Here is an 18,168-nt window from a genome sequence, read left to right as displayed (position 1 = left end):
CCATTCTCCAGTTGGATTTGCGGTGTATCCACACCACTACACATTGGCCACTCTCTACTCCAGTAGACCCATCCCATTGATTGACTCACTCCACGTATCCCCAGAACTCCCAAACCTTTAGTCCACAAACGTTGGTGACATGAGTGACCAAATGGACACTATTCACAATTTTTGGGTTGTCCCACGTGGGACACGCATGTCAAGATTAGACTCTATACTTTGTTACATCCTTACTCCCGTTAACATGACACTACAATAAATTAATACGTATGACTATGTGGTAATGCACACGTTACACATGAGAGCCTAATTATGTATGTGTTCGGTGTATTTCTTTTACAAATAGACCGGTTTAGCAATTGGTGTTGCTGTAGCAGGCAGATCACAGGAATGATTCCATGTGTGAGAAAGTCCTCACATTTGATTTTTTCAGCACAGCACTGACTTTGGACATTGTACACACATCTGCGTTTTAGCAGTTTCGTCCTTTCTCTCTTATGCACAACCTATTATTCTATCTACTGTTGAGGTTTGTAAGGGCACATTCATGTTATTTATGTCTGCAAATGGAATGAATGTGTTATAGAGAATGTACTTCTACATATAGATGTCTGCATGTGTGTATGCATATATACTTATAACGAACTCGCTGACCTCCACGAGGCTGTCCAATTAGAACCAGCCCATCCAACCCTGCCATGCCTGGATCTATAATTTTATAGCCATAGTTCCTCCACCCCACCCGAGTTCAACATACACGCATACCATCCATTGTCCAGTTGCTATTGCAGCCATGACACATCTCCACACATTGCCCTCTCCCGAGCATTAGGGGCCCTACATGTATGTTGTCCAAACCCATGTATTCTCAGGCACTTCCACCATTTAGTCCTTGAACATACCTGCCCCTTGCAGTCTATCAATTTTTAAGTAGTCCCAGCAGGGACTACCCTCTTATTCTAAAGTAGACTTAGCAGATCAGCAATGTTACTCCCACTGGTAATATCCTGCCTGTGGTGTGAGTAGCAGTGCTTTGCTCACTCCTGACAAGCTTGATATGACATATGCTGACAGTGCTATATAATACTGGTTGCTGTTGATTCCCTTCTCATTCCTTTTGTATGCTTTATTGTTACGTTGTTACGTCGTTTATTCTTCATAGGTGTGTGTGTATATATATATATATATATATATATATATATATATATATATATATATATATATATATATATATATATATATATATATATATATATATATATATATACATATATATATATATATATATATATATATATATTTACATACGTATATACATTTCCTATGCTGGGTACTGCTTAGACCCACACAAGCACACTCAGACTTGCTTACTGGTACTTATATATGTTTACTGCTGCTTATTTGTGCTTACACCTGATTACTAGTGCCTTATTCATTATGACAGTGCCACTTTGATTGAATGACATTTAGTTAAATATCTCATGCAATACTCTTATGTTGGTTTTACAGCAAAATGACATTCATTCCACATGGAAAATGATATGTGTTATTGTTGGGCTCGAACCGTGAATGCCTGTTCGTTAGGTGGATGCTCTAAACACTACACTATTGACGTTTACGTTGATTCTGCATGTTTTCCTCTATTTGAATGATTTTCATGTGTAATCTACACTTGGTGGAGGGCACCAATGCGCTAACACGCTGCGCTTTGCTTACACCTTCGATATTGCAGAAATTCAAATGTATAATAGGGACATGGGGAATCTAATTGTGAAAGTTCTTAGGGATGGGGCTCAACATTCCACTACGTGCATGTGTATTTACTACTTTGAATTTATTTCACTGTTCTTGGACACTCTTGTATGCTTAGCATACATTTCTGGATCCATGGACACTGAATTACTGACTTACTATTAGAGGCGGGCTGTACTAGTACGCATGGTAGGTTGTGCAACTGTCGAGGCATGTTTATGCCTCTGTAGAGCACTTGTACATGCCCCCTGCACTCGCTCACATTTCCTGTGCACGTTGAGGGTGCGGCAGCGTGCCCTCATACATATTCATATGCTGCTGCTGCACCATCTGTAGTGAGGATGCTCGGCGCAAGGCACCATCCTTGCGCCGAGCTTCTTGAATCCCGGGGAATGTTAGCACAGATAGAAGTGAGTGGTTAGCTAGAAGACATGCCACAACATGCACACAGTAGCAATGAGTTTTAGATTCCGTAAGCACCATGAAGAGGCGAGCATCCCCGTGCAAACAAGGCAAACACTATGGCTTGCTAAATACAGCCTAAGCAGCTGAACTGCTTGCTATTCAACCAATCCAACATGGAAGACCTATTCAACTTAGCTATAAAGAACCGTTGTAGACCCTGTGCTGGTTTTTCCTGCGAATTTCAAAACTTTTCGAATACAGCCAAGGAAAGAGTCTACACAGATAAAATATTATGGACTGCTGCTGTTTAATTTATATGTATGTGTTACAGGCTGAAGCCAATGTTGCTGCTGCTGCTAATAGGCCTAGGCCAAGAAGTAGATGAGTTTTCAGGCTTCATTGAACTTTTCACAACCTACATGATGTGGAAATTGTGGAACTCTGCAGGGAGGACAAGGACACAGTACAGAAACTCTGAATCTCTGATGTTCTCATCTCAGAGTTAAAGCCAACCAAGGGGAACCCATCCCAGTGGAGATAAAGGCATGTGTAGCCCTTAGAATCTTAGCTACAGGTACATTTCAGAGTACAACAAGGGACATGATGGGGGTGTGACAGACATCAGCATCCACGATCCTCAACAATTCCTAAATGCTATGCTCCAACATGCCAGTGACCACATATATTTTCCTTGTAGTTCTGAAGAAAGGGCAAGAAGTATACAGGAATTCTACCATGTAGCATACTACCCTGAAGTACTGAGTGACATAGATTGCACAATTACAGAAAGGAAAGCACCACTCAAAGAACTGAGGAGGATCTACATAAATGGAAAGGGGTACCACTCTGTCAACTGCCAATTCATGTGTAATGTCAAGAGAATCATCTTGAAAGTGTATGCTGGCAACCCTGGCAGTTACCATGACTCACATATCTGGCACACCTCCCAACTGTAACATATGTTTGCTGGAGGGGGTATCCACAGAGTCATTTACTGGGGGATGCAGATTATGCACTGGAACCATATCTGATGACACCCATCAGAAATGCACACAAACCCACTGAAGAACACCATAATGAGGCACAATCTCAAACAAGAAATATCATACAGCATGTGTTTGAGCTACTGAAGTCATGCATCTGGTGCCTAGATACAGCTGGAGGAGCCCTGCAGTACAATCCATGGACATGTACAGAAATATTCACAGTATGTGCCAAGCTACATAACATAAACCTAAGGAAACAGCTTCAGTAGGATCAGCAAGGGCAAGGGGCACACATCCCATCACCAATGCCAAGGTCACCACAGCCACAGGTGATGAGGAATCAGGGGGTGAGTGACCAGCTGCTGTGGGTGTAGGCAGACATAAGCATGCTCAATTTGCCCCTGCATTGGCTACGAGACAATGCATAGCATACTCACTCTCCATCTCAGGGCCTAAAACCTTCCTCCTTTTCACATATAGTATCAATGATGCCAGGCAACTCACACAGCCTTTCCCTTCCTATGTGCACTGCATGCATCAGACAAAGTCAACCCTTTATTACAACTGTGGCAACTGCTGCATTTATAAGGTAAGTCCTGAACATGGACTGCATTGTTTAATAATATGAATGCGTGACATGTCTTTGTATTTCACAAGTTGGTACAGCAATCAAATAAATTGTGGGCGATTTGTACAGAAATTTTTGTAACATGTGACAGCAGAGACTTATTTGACTTATATGTGTCCATTACTAAATAGTAGGTCTCAGGCATAAAAGATTCACACAGTCATACCTGCCAAAACAACTGATGATCACTGCATGCCCTAAGTTTAGCACCATACGTTTGCACTGGAAAATCATTACAGAGAGAAGTTAGAAAGTAATGATACACATTGCAGTTTCTGACTTTACAAACGTCAAAAGATCATTCACTATAAAGTTGAGAAATTGTGATGCTATCAACTGTCTAACTTTCCAAGGCCAATGTAAGTCAAAAGTACAATTACCAGTTCAAAACCACAAATGCAGATATACTAAGCACTGAGTTAGCTATGCACCGTGAGCATCAGACACAAAGCTTATGTATCCCTGAATCCAAAAGATAGAAAAGAAAACAGGGATATGGCACAGTTATCATCACTTGCACAGGGTGTTTTTTGGGGGTGCAGGAAGCCTAGACTGACACAAAAGGTCGGTGAGTATGTGTGAATAAGAAAGAGAAGCAGGTAGACATTTGGATAAACCAACAAATGTCCAGTGAGTCAAAAATGAGTAACTGTTGTGTATGTGTCTGTAGGAGTCCTCCAGGTGAAAATTGTATGTGAGTGTCTACATGAACACAGCCAAGCTCTGTGCAGGTTCTACATCTTGGTATACCAGACAGGTATGAGTCGTACATGGCAGAGGTGGCAAATCATCGTTGTCATCCCTGACCATGAAAACTGTCTCTTCCAGGGGTTCCTCTGGTACGTCCATGCTACCTAAACATGATTGATGTCTGCTGGATGAGCTCCCTTCATGGGGATGCCCAGAACCATTACCCCATGGCCTGCAATGTCTAAGTGTGGATAGCGCACTCACTGATGTAGCAGTAGAAGTACTGAGACTATGGGAGCATGATCGGGCATGGCCATGTTTGATGACATGTGGCTGATCTATGGACATGTGGATGCCTTTCCCCTCCCAGTAGATATTACATCACAGACAGTGCTCATTTCATAACAGACACCCCTTTGTCTATCACAGACACCCCTCATTCCAACATGTCATTCATCCAATTCATTGAATCAGCAACATAGTGGAGGCAGTACTGCATGTCAGACTGTGCCTTGAGCATTTGTCTGGATCACCTATGGGAACATACCTGTGCCTACATGATGACACTACATATATGTTGAGTTGCATGGGAAGAGACACCTGCACCAGGTGGAGGAGAGAGCAGGCCCCCTCTGAGCACCCCTATCAACCGTCCTGTGTAGCACCTAACCCACACTTTGGCTACAGCCAGAGTCAACAGGCACTGAAGCTGCAGTAACCATACTTCCCTGATCAATGGCCTCACCCTCCACCTGTCCAATATCTGAAGGCTCACTGGAATGGGTAGGTGTAGGCCTACTGGCTGTGTTCATTGGAATTGCATGGGATGGCTGTATGTCAACCTCAGTGTCAGATTAAACCTATGCATCTCTCAACTGTGTCTTAGTTAAGTCAACTTCATCATCAGTGTCTGCTGATACACTGACATCAGGTGGCAGAGGGCCAAAATCCCCACTATCATGATCATTTGTGATTAAAACCAACAAACACAGGAAAAAATGAATACCTGCACTTCTATAGTGAAATATATACTAACAAAGTAACAGTGCTGCCACTGTTGCAGACAGTGCAGCAATATACACAACAGGCCTGATATCAACAGTACACAGTAAAATATTTCTTTAAATTTCTCAGCAGTACTGACATAAAAATGTTTGGCTTAACATCTGCAGATGAGATTCTTTTCTGCAGTCCAGAGGGCAAGGGCAACATCATGACAATTAACAGTAACACAGGAGGTAATACTTTTACCCATTTATATGTCCATTAACTATACGTTCAACAAGAATGTGGCTGACAACTGCAACCTAAGCTAATAACTGTAGCAATCTTTAATCCCCCCTCAAAAAAAAGACAAGTGACATAGAGGTAACTTATTGATTGCAATTGTCCATAGTGGTAACACACACACATTCTGCATTGCTCACATCATACATATGCACATCACATTTCCAAGACCAGGGTGGTCATACCTCTGCTGTACTCTACCCATATCAGACCACTAATTGAGTACAATTATCCCTTCTGTCTAAACATCACCAGATACCTGGAGCAATTAAAGAAGACACAGGAATGAGCCTGGGAGACTCCATGGCCTCCAAACATGACATACATGTCATTATACTCAGTATCATGCAGGCTGCTGAGAGGTGAGCTATGCTTGCCCTACAGAGCAGTCTCAGTCCCTTCCCTACTGGAAATGCAGGACATCTGAAAATTAAATGAGACAAGAATAACTTGGAGCAGGGTTCTTAACCTATCCTGTCACATAAACAGAGAATGCTGGGGAGACATATATATCCCCCAATGACTCACACTCCTCTGTAATAGTCTCCTACTGCATGTGAAACAGTGCTCCTCAATGACCCTGCTCAATCACAACCTTGACTACTGGTTGGGTGATTGTAAAGTCACCTATGGGGTGGAACCTATGTTCTTCATGGATACAGACAGTTGGTGCTGCTCACAAAATTGCTCTGCTAACAATGACCATCCAACTATGCTCAATAATGGTATTTGTGTTTTACACAGCTAGCTTCTAAACACTTTAAGGCCATTAGGATAGTATCTTCCTATGAAGCTATGAAGCTATGGGCCTATGCAGACCTCCCAACATGTTGTCTCACAAATGGCCTGCTAATGTCATCTACTATAAGTTCACCTGCACTCTTATAAAAGTCAGACTTGTGTCATGATGTTTGCGTAAAATACTTTGTTCTGTTGACTGTGTACTTAGGTAGGTTTTCTGTTCTCACTGCTGTCAATTGTGTGTGTGTGTGTGTGTGTGTGTGTGTGTGTGTGTGTGTGTGTGTGTGTGTGTGTGTGTGTGTGTGTGTGTGTGTGTGTGTGTGTGTGTGTGTGTGTGTGTGTGTGTGTGTGTGCAGACAGAAGAGCAGAAGTGTATATCCCACAGTTATTGCTCCAATACCAAGGAGTGACAGTATTTTGATTCTTGTACATGCCTACACATCCATTTCATGCAGCCTACCCAACATCTTGTCCCACACATGGTCAGTTGATGTCATCTACTATACATTCATCTGATGTTTTGTAAAAGTCAGACTTATGCTGTGGTGCTTGAATAAAGTACTGTATTCTATAGTATGTATCCTTAGATTGGTATGGTTCTGTCCTCAATGCAGTCAAGTGTGTGTGTGTGTGTGTGTGTGTGTGTGTGTGTGTGTGTGTGTGTGTGTGTGTGTGTGTGTGTGTGTGTGTGCGTGTGTGTGTGTGTGTGTGTGTGTGTGTGTGTGTGTGTGTGTGTGAGCTCTTGCTTGACTTTACAGAAAGCATTGTACACCACAACGTGGGGCACTGTTATATTTTCCTTAACAGACTGCTGATGTTTTCAGCTATAAAGTGTCTGACATACTCCAAGTCAGACTTGAACTGTGGTGCTGGTGTAAAGTGCTGGTCTGTATACCTAGGTAGCCAGAGGTTCTATTTTCACTGCAGTCAAGTGTGTGCGTGTGTGTGTGTGTGTGTGTGTGTGTGTGTGTGTGTGTGTGTGTGTGTGTGTGTGTGTTTGTGTCTGTTTGTGTGTGTGTGTGTGTGTGTGTGTGTGTGTGTGTGTGTGTGTGTGTGTGTGTGTGCATGTGCGTGTGTGTATGTATGTATGAGTTGTTGCTAGATGTTACAGAGACCATTTTACTCCTGAACACACACTGTTCATGTCATCAGCTATAAAAATGTTGTCTGACACATTCCAAGACAGACTTGAGCTAAGGCACTTGCATAAAGTACTAGGTTTTGTAGTCTGTGTACTTAGGCTGGGGTTCTATTCTCATAGTAGTCAACTGTGTGTGTCTGTATGTGTATGTGAGCTCTTGCTTGACATTACAAAGAGCCCTTTACACCAGCATGTGGGACACATTGTCACCATTCAGCTGTCAGTGTTAGATCCTCTTGAAGTATGTTAACATCCTCATTGGTGGGCTCAATGACTGCACCCAATATGCAAGAATCAGTAAACATTGTAAGCCAAAGGCCTTATACTTTGCCCTGAACTGTCAAGAAATAGAGTCCAAACAGTAAAGGGCCAAGCACATATCCCTGGGGTTTGCCAATGGTGACAGTTCTACTTGTACAGATGGATTCACCAGCTTTCACAGTATGTGTTCTGTCAGTGAGCTAACTGGTTACCCTTCAATTGCCGTAAGGGTTACTACCTAGCTGAGAGGGTTTCTCAATGATACCTGTTTTGGGGATTGTGTTAAAACCCTAGGCCAGATCACAATAGGCAGTACACACTGTCTTTCCTTTATCCAATCCTATCACATGGAATCAATGGGCAGTGACAGCATCACAGATCACCTATGGTGTGACTCAGCACATTCACCTTCCTGGTATGGTTGAATACACACTTCAACATGCCCACCATATGGTCTATGTTCCCATACAAGGGTGTACATCAACATGCATCCAACTGAGTTGGGGGGACAGCACCTGATGCATGCTTGTATATAGACATCCTGAGTCTCCTCGACTGTGAGGTAGATGAGAATGTTACCATAGACCTCTTCTATGTGTACACTAGTAATATTCTGGCTATGTGTAATAGGGCTGTTTGAGTTGTTAATGCTACATCATGTGTGTTACATCTGACAGATGTCCTCAAAGAGGTCATCAGGGGCATACATGAATACAACAGTATCATCTTGTTGAAATTTGATCAGGTCAAGGCACTTGACACAAATCCACATTGCGGTAGTCAAGCAACACTGTCATATGTGGCCATAAACAACTATATTGCCAAATGGATAGACCAATGTATCACATACATGGCATCTCGCACTATTGAAATGTGTGATATGACCTATATCTCAGCTCTAGTGATCAGATTCGTACATCAGGGTTGTCTTCTAGGCACTTTCCTGTCCATTAGATAAGTGATAGACATCACAGATGACATACACATGCAGTGTCCAAACAGCTGCCTGAAGGACTACAGTTTGTGGGCAATCATTGACTCCAAATGCCATATTAGCATAATACAAGCAGTATCAACACATACCAAAAACTGCTGCCACAGCCATGACAACACTTGTATTGACAAGACACATGGAGAGATTTCTTGATTCAGGAAACAAACGCACCACCCAAATTTAATGTGGACATTACACCCTATAATTAGACCAATAGGTATGTGACCCATGTCCTGGGGTAGTCAGTAAATGGTACATTCATCAGCATGTGGTAACAGTGCTGACTTTTCCCTTGAATGTTACACAAGTACTGGGTGTGTGACGGACATGCAAATCAGAGGCCATAAAACCTTCATGGTTCTCAGGCTTCATCACACCAAAAACTGTGTACGATCTTCCAGTTATATGTAACTGAAGTGTACCACCTTTGTCATTGTACACTGTTGGACAGCTCATTGGCCATGCCCAATGGTATAGAATAATAGAGAATAATATGTTGATAAATACATCATAAACTAAGCATATGAGATTTGGGAGACATAAAGTGAAAGGTGAATATTTAATACACCGTGATTGAAACTGTAGACTCATTTAAGGACCTGGGTATATGGGTAAATTCAGCTATGAGTTTTTCTAATCATATCAGCCAATTGGCTAATGATAGTTATAGAACTATAGGCTGTATAAACAGATTTATAAAGTCTAGGAAATCAAACATAATGAAGTCATTGTTTGTTAGTTACATTAGACCCAAACTTGAGTATGGAATAATGATATGGAAACCCTATAAGAAAACAAGCATGAATAAACTGGAAATAGTACAGCAGAAATATACTAAGGGCATCCATGGATGTGAAAATCTAAGTTATTATAAAAGACTAAAATATCTGAACTTGTACAGTATCTCTTACAGATATTTAAGAGGAGATGATATTCAGGTATATAGGGCATTTAGGGACAACTACCTTTGGGAATGTTTAGGGTTATCAAAAAGTCAGAAGAAGCCGCAGTGGTGCAGCAGTAGCATTGTTGCCTTACAGCAAGAGGTTCTCCCATTCAATTCTCGGCTGGAGTGCCTTCTGTGTGGAGTCTGCATGTCCTCCCCGCGGTCGAGTGGCATTTGAAAGACATGTGTGAATGGGCCTGCCTTCGTTGAAGGTTGGGCATTGGGCTGGCAACGCGGCACTATAAAATTCTACTGCCGATCATTAGCAGACCGGAGTTCCGCTGTGGCGACCCCTAACTGGGAGAAACGAAAAGACAAACAACAACTAGAGAATCGTCAGATAACCTATGTAGAATATTCTATAGGAATGAGAAGTGTACTAATTGGTTCCCTGACAGAGTAGCTGATGCTTGGAACAGACTACCAAATTACATTAAAGCAAGTACTAGTTTAGATATTTTTAAGAACAGCCTGGACATTTATTATGGGAACAAGTGTTTTGGCATACTGGCAAGCTAGAAGGGCTTTAATGCCCATGCTTGAAACATTTGTATGTATGTATGTATGTCCAGGTATTCTTTCTGTGGAATATGCATGACTATCTGATGGCACAGAGCACCAATCAAGTTGTTACACCAGATGCATCTGTGCTTCCTGCTTTGCTTATGGACACACTACATGCATAGCTGTTTGACAGCATTAATGGTATGTCTGTCACTCATGCCATGTACACAAGGCTGCTAGCCTGTATTTCCCATGCTGTCATATACAGGTGTAGCAATGTCCCTCCTAACACCTCCAGCAGATGTTACAGAGCCATGACAGTGTGTGTGGTTACCCTCACAGAGTGTAGATGTATCATAATAGTTGTTCAAGGTTGTGTATGCAAACTCCTCTCATCACTTTATATCACACATGTTATGTCAGAGTATGGGGTTACTGGTGGTATTATTTTAATAATGTCCATAAATGTGGTTGGTTCTTGTAATGTTTTCTATGATCCTTTATCTGTGGCCACTTTGCTGGAGACCTCTGCTGAGAGTACATTCATATTCAGGCATATCAGTTTGCAAAGCTTCACAATATGCACCCTACCCCATTTGTATGTCATATCCCTGATAGATGTCTGTCGCTCCTCTTGTGTGTTCAAAAGAGACAATAAAGCATTGTAATGGGTTCAAGATATTTATTGTACATTAACACATCAGAAACTGTAATGGAACAAGTACTTAAGCTCACTGACTTACTTATTACTTCAAACACACTTACATGTGCATCTCCATTCATGTCTGCATTCACTCTTTCTGACTGTACAAAATGGCACTGATCTTGCAAGTGCTTTGTAACTTATATGCATGTGCTACTAGGTATGATACAGTGAATGATCTAAATCCTCCTTCTTTAATTTGTTTGACATGCAATAGGAGAACAAGACATTTTATATGCTAGATATGACATCAATATTTAACAACAAAAATACCTGTCATGCCCAAGCCACTGTGTATTTCAGATTGGGTGTAGAAATTCTACCCGATCTGATCACATATAAACTTTGACTGGGTTTAGCAACAGGGACAGTCTCTGGGGATTCTTTCTCAGCTAGTACTTCAGAGGTTACATGAGGATTGCTTGAAGAAAGTATACTGTCCTCTGGAATTCAAACAAGTGTAGAATCACTCTGACAAATAGAGCCTCTGGCAGGCAATCTGCTGCATCACTGGTTCAGAGACTAGAAGTATATGTCTGATTCTTTCTGAAATCCATTCCTTCAAACTGTATGATGTAAGATCTCAGTTCTTTGTGACTGATGTTTTTTCCAAAAGTTTAGCTTTGACTATTCTGGTGTTCTTCACATTTAGTATTAACAATTGTTCACTAACCAATAAAGTTGTTCTTGTCTGTCTGGACATTAATCGCTGAGCAGGTGAACCAAGCAACTTATCTCGAAGAATATTTCTGAGATTGAGAAATTTAAGAAAAACATCTGTGCCATCTCTCTTGGATTTCTCCAACAAATATTTTGCACTTTGACCTGCATGCTCAGCTAGTCCATCAGACTGTGTATACTCAGGACTACTAGTAACATGGACAAAGTTCCAAGACTCAGCAAACATCTTTAACTGCTGACTTGTAAACTGTGCACCATTGTCAGATATGACTTTGTGCAGACTACCATGGACAGAAAAATGTCTTTTCAATTTAGTAATGGCGGTGCTGCTAAACATTAAGTTAGGAAGAAGGTCAATTTCCTCACTTTTACATACCCATCTTCCATTTCTTCCTGTAATCCTACACCACTCCATGCCTTGTCAAACACTTGTCATCTCCTCCCTCTGCCTACTACTTCTAATTCTTCTATACTATGCTACCTCCTATTCCTCTCCCAGGCTACCCCTTTCAATCCTATCCCCTCCACACCCCACCATTACCCTCAACAACCTTCATCCTTTTACCGTAACTCACTTCCACACTATATCTCCCAACCTTATTCAACCACACCCATTTCTCTGCTTCATAATAAACCATCCTACCTCTACAAAACATCCTTTTCCTAAATCATTCCTATTTCTCACTCTTAACTCCAAGCATAAACTGAAATCCCTGATCTCATTCTCCTTCAACCACCTATTCCTAGCAGGCAACATACACCCCAACCCAGGACCCATTACAACCAGCACTCCAACTCCTATTAGCACCCATATTTCCAACCCTAAATGTCTCAAACTCCTAACCATCAATGCCTAGAGTCTAAAAAACAAAATAGTGCACTTTCACGCTTGGTTATACCATGCCCAATCTGACATAGTAGCCATGTCAGAGACATGGTTAAAACCCAATATATCTGGCCCAGAAATCCTACCTCCTGGATTTCTAGTTCTAAGACATGACCACCACCCCCCAAAAAAGGGAGGAGGAGTGGCTCTTATCTACTCCAGCCTACTCTCCATCACCCCCTACCAAAATCATATTCCTCAGTTCAACAATGCTGAACTAGTCATAGGAACCCTTAAACTAAATAATCATAAAAACATTTGTGTCATAGCCCTCTATATACCCCCTGGTAACAATATTAATACTCTTGAGGAAATTCTTCAATGGGCCTCAACTAATATCAAGTCTGAGACATACATCCTAGGAGATGTAAACATCAAATGGAACAAAATTACCACCATAAATCCCACCATATCCATCAATCTATATAACTTCTCTCAACTAATTAACGCTATAACCAGACCCAATAAAAATAACCCCCAGGCTCCATATTGGACTGGATCCTTGTCTCCCACCCAAATAACATCTCCCTCATTGGCACCTTACCAGACTCCATTAGCGATCACTTACCAGCCTTTATCCATAGATCAACTCCCTCCTCTCCTCACTTACACCAATATATCCATACTCGGAATCTCACAATCTTTAATGCCACAACTTTCTTCAATTCTCTAAAACTGAGACAATCTAATTACAATTCCTCTAGATAATGCTGTAGAACTCTTCAACACAACCTTCTTAGATACCCTAAACTCCCAAGCCCCTCTAAAAACAAAATGTATAAAGACCCAATTCTGCCCGCTGGTTTACTAAAGATACCACAACTCTCATGCAAAAAAGGGACAAGACCTGGAAACTCTATCACCGCAATAAGCACCCTGACACACTTCTTAAATACAAACGACTCCACAACCTAGCCAAAAAACATATTACACAGGATAAAAACTCATACTATACCAAACTCCAGGCTACTCATTCCACAAACCCCAAACAATTCTGGAAATCTATCAACTCTTTTCTCAATCCAGGCAACCAAAAACAACCCTTGCCCCGACTCTAGCAAATCTGGCACAGACATAGGTACAATCTTCAATTCCTTCTTTACTAACGCCATAGCAGAACTCATCAAAACCTTCCCTAATAACAACTCCTCCCCCCATCTAAAATCATCTCCCTTATCTTCCTACCTAAACTCTCCTCCTACATTTCATCTCAAACCCATCCCTACGTCATACATAAAAAAAATGTCTCTAAACATAAGCCATGCTCCAAGCCCCTGACAACATCCCCTCTCTCTTTCTAAAACTAGCAGCAGACAGCATAGCCATCCCCATTAGTATGCTCATCAATAGATCCATTCAGGAATCATATGTCGCTAAACTGTGGCATTCCACCTTTATCCTTCCCCTCCAGAAAGGAGGCAAAAATAACAACTTCTCCAACTTCCGACCCATAGCAATTCTATCCTCCATTTCAAAAATTCTTGAGAAATGTATCCACCTCCAGCTAATGCCATTCCTTACAAATAACCAACTCCTCACTCCAACGCAACATGGGTTCCACTCTGGCCATAGCACAGTAGCAGCTCTACTTTCTTTTCTAGACATAGTAAACCACGCCTTTGACTCCGGGTATCTAGTATCCACAGTCCTCCTCGACCTCTCCAAAGCTTTTGATGCTGTCTCCCATACCTATCTTCTTACCCACCTTTCTAAACTTAACCTCTCACAAAACACCATCACCTGGTTCAACAGCTACCTCTCTGATAGATCCCAGGCTGTGAAATGGAAAACTGGCACATCTGCCTTCCTTCCAACCCCAACTGTGGTATCCCAGGGATCCATACTCGGCCCAATGCTCTTTAATATTTTCATTAATGATTTCCACACATCCATTCCTAACACCAAAATAGAACAATATGCAGATGACTCTACCCTAGTCTGCTCTGCCTTCAACCTCCTTGAGCTCCAGAGTAAAACTCAAACTGCTTTCTCAACTACTGAGGACTGAATGCTTCAAGGTCATCTTTCCCTAAATGCAAACAAATTGAAAATCCTACTATTCACCCCATTAAAATCTATCCCTCTCGAAAAAAACACCTTCAAAATAATCAGCCATTCTTACTCCACTATAGAAATTGTTCCTTTTGCCAAACATCTTGGGGTTACTATTGACGAGCATCTAAAATTCAATACCCATATTCAACTAAATATTAAGAAAACCCATCAGAAACCTGGCAGGCTGTACAGAAACTCACACTTCTTCTCCTCCTCAACTAAACAGACCCTCGCCTCAACCTACTTACTACCCTCTCTGATGTATGGTGATCCCTTACTAACCAACCTATCTTCCTCCATCTCTTCTAAACTGGAGACCTGCTACAACAAAATCTCAAAGTTCGCAACTACATCCAAATACTCTACTCACCACTGTATACCTCTCCACCAGCTGCAATGGCTAGAACTTCCCAATTACCTGGACTACCTCCAACTCTGTACAGTTCACAAGCTTATTTTCAAACCAAATACATGTCCAGCACTTGCAAACATCTTACCTTCATACACCCCTCACAGACCCCTAAGATCTGCCCACCAGAATCTAATCTCTGTGTACAAACCAAATCATCCCTCTGGTCAGCTACTACTATCCTTTACCTTTGCCAAAAAATGGAACTCTCTCCCTCCATCTCTAAGACTCTCTGAAAACTTTGAACTCTTCAAAACCCAGCTCCATTTCTACGTCTCTCATAGTTGGAAGTGCAATTGCACTCTACCTACCTAACTTCCTTACTACATGATCACTTTTATTTTGTCCTTACCCACCAGGGAATATTCCCTTGATAGCTACATTCAGATCACTATCAGTCATTTCTGACCTACTTGAACAAACTCTACTCTCTACTACTGTTCTCAACTTTCAAACATGTAAATATGTATTGTATGTTGTATATATGCTGCAGTTCAGCTGTGCTTGGTTTGCTATTTAACACTTGCGGGTTGTTTGCTGTACCATTTGCAACTGTGTATTGTATGCTGTGGTATTTTCTTGTTGTGTTTTGAATTTTGTAGCTTCTACTTTGTACTATGTATTATGAATTACGTAGTTTTCACTTTGTATTATGGAGCTTTTCTCCTCTGGCTTCCACTGAAAATGGGCTCTTTGAGCCCGGTGGACCTCCCCGGTCACCAAACTGGAAATAAATAAATACATTTCAAACCAATTCAAATAAGGGCCTGCTAACATTAAGTAATGCTGACCATTCCATTTGAAAATATCAGTAGCAACCGTCAACCATGGCAATTCTGGAATCTGGTTTAGTTGAAATGGTTATTTTTGTTGGTGCTGTTTAGTACTATTACAATTGAATATGCTAGAGTTTTCTTCTATATCTTTTGACATAGAAGGCCAAAATACTATGCCTTTTGCCCTGATTTTGGTTGAATCAGTACCCAGGTGACCAGGTTGCAAGATTTTGATATATTCCTGTTGTAATTCTTTAGGAATTACCACTTTTGGACCTTTCATGTTGTGTCCATGTTCCAATATAAGCTCTTCTAGGTAAGAAAAATACCTCTGTATGTCAAGTGGTAAACTGGTGGCCATCCTTGACTGATAACATGTTTTAGCTTCTAGAGAAATGGATCTGAAGCTGTTTGATTTTTAAGCTCATCAAGACATGGCGAAAAAAAAATTCTGACTTCCATGAATTCAAACTCTGCTTTTTTTGGCTTCATGTTGGTCTGTTTTTTCTCTGGGTGTTCTTGACAATGCATTTGCAAGGTATAAATATTTGCCTTGTGTATAAACTATGTTGAAATTGTACTTTTCAATTTTAACTTCATGCATTGCAGACGTGCTGGGGCTGTGTGCATTGGCTTTTTCAAAATTGTTACTAGAGGCTGGTGATCAGTCTCTATTTGGATAGGTCTGCAATAAATATAATCATTGAACTTTGAACATGTGAACACGACTGCCAAATGCTCTTTCTCAATTTGGTGCATACTGCATCTCTGTTTGAGTTAAAGTACTGTATGCATAGGTGACTGGTATGCCTTCCTGAAGACATACTGTGCCAAGATCATACTTTGAAGCATCACATGAAAGAGTTACAGGTTTGTGAGTATCATAATATCTCAATGTGAGTAGACTGGCAATTTTCTGTTTCAGAATAGCAAATGCTCTTTGATGCTGCTCCAACTAGGGCCAGTTTACATTTTTGTGTGTCAACTCAAGTAAAGGTGCAGAAAACTCACTCAAGTCTGGAATTAACTTTCCTAGATAGCTGACTATACCGAGAAAACGTATAAATGTTACATTTTCTGGAACTGGCATCTCAAGAATTGTTGCTTGCTTAGATGGATCTGGTTGTAAGCCAGAACAAATGGTACACATAAGTAACTTCTTTCAGCTTGAATTTACATTTTTGAGGATTCAGTTTAAGACTGATATCATGTGTATGGTCTAGAACTCTCCTGGGGTTTCTATCATGTTCGTCTTCACCACTGGCCCCAACAATAATATTGTTTACTATGATAGCACATAGATAATGAAAAAAAAAAATGCTCCATTGCATGCTAAAATACTTCAATGGCATAAGTTATCCCAAATTGCATTCTCAAAAACCTATATCTATCTATTGGTGTACTGAAAGTGGTTAACAATGAAAACTTGAGATCCACAGAAATTTGCCAAAAAGAACTTTTTACATTCAAGACTGAAAAAATAGTGACAATGGCATCAGAGTGGCTATTTCTTCTATGTATGCACTGGATGATGAGGACATTTAAGTGCTTTGTTTAACTCTCTTGGATCAATACATATTCAATTATCATCTGAGTGTTTCTTATGAGCTACAACCATGGAGGATACCTATTCAGTTGTTTTTTCTACTGGAGTTAGAACACCTGAATTCAACATTTTGTCAAGTTCTGCTTTTACTCTACTCTGCGTTGTTGCCAGAATCTTCTTAGCTGATCTGATAACTGGGCTTACTACATGATTTAGCTTCATGTAATATGTGACTGGTAGTTTTCCAAGCTTGTCTGTGAAAATATCAGCATATTCATTAAAAATATTCTGTGTAAAACTATCACTGTTGTTCAGACTTATATGGTGGATCTCTTTACTAAATGAAATAAGTCCCATTCTCAAACTGTCTTTGAGGCCTAATAGTGACTGCACATGTCTCATGACTATGCAAAACTGCAAGTCATAGCTGTGTCCAGCAGAATGGCATGAAAGAACTACTGTTTAATCAGTTTGAATCTCTTCACCACCAAAAGCAACTAGCCTTTCCATTGTAATATTTGTTTGAGAGTTACACATTTCTCTAAATTTATGTTTCAAGCACTTAGGGTCTTCCTTCATTTCACCCTTTATCATAATATGGTGGTTTCCCCCTCCACTGCATACACAGCAGGTGCATACAATTGAACGTTCCCTCTCAATGGCTTCTGAGCCAGCTAAATTAAGAAGTATAAATATTCTCGTACGAGTGTCTTTATCAGAAAATGCAGCCTGTATAAAGATGTCATATTCTTCCTCAAACACTCTCCAATTTTCAGC

The sequence above is a fragment of the Protopterus annectens genome, chromosome 2.part2 (genome assembly GCF_019279795.1).
Source record: "Protopterus annectens isolate FY-2018-M chromosome 2.part2, PAN1.0, whole genome shotgun sequence".
Taxonomy (NCBI): domain Eukaryota; kingdom Metazoa; phylum Chordata; order Ceratodontiformes; family Protopteridae; genus Protopterus; species Protopterus annectens.
The sequence above is the reverse complement of the archived record's forward strand: the minus strand, read 5'-3'. Positions refer to the sequence as shown.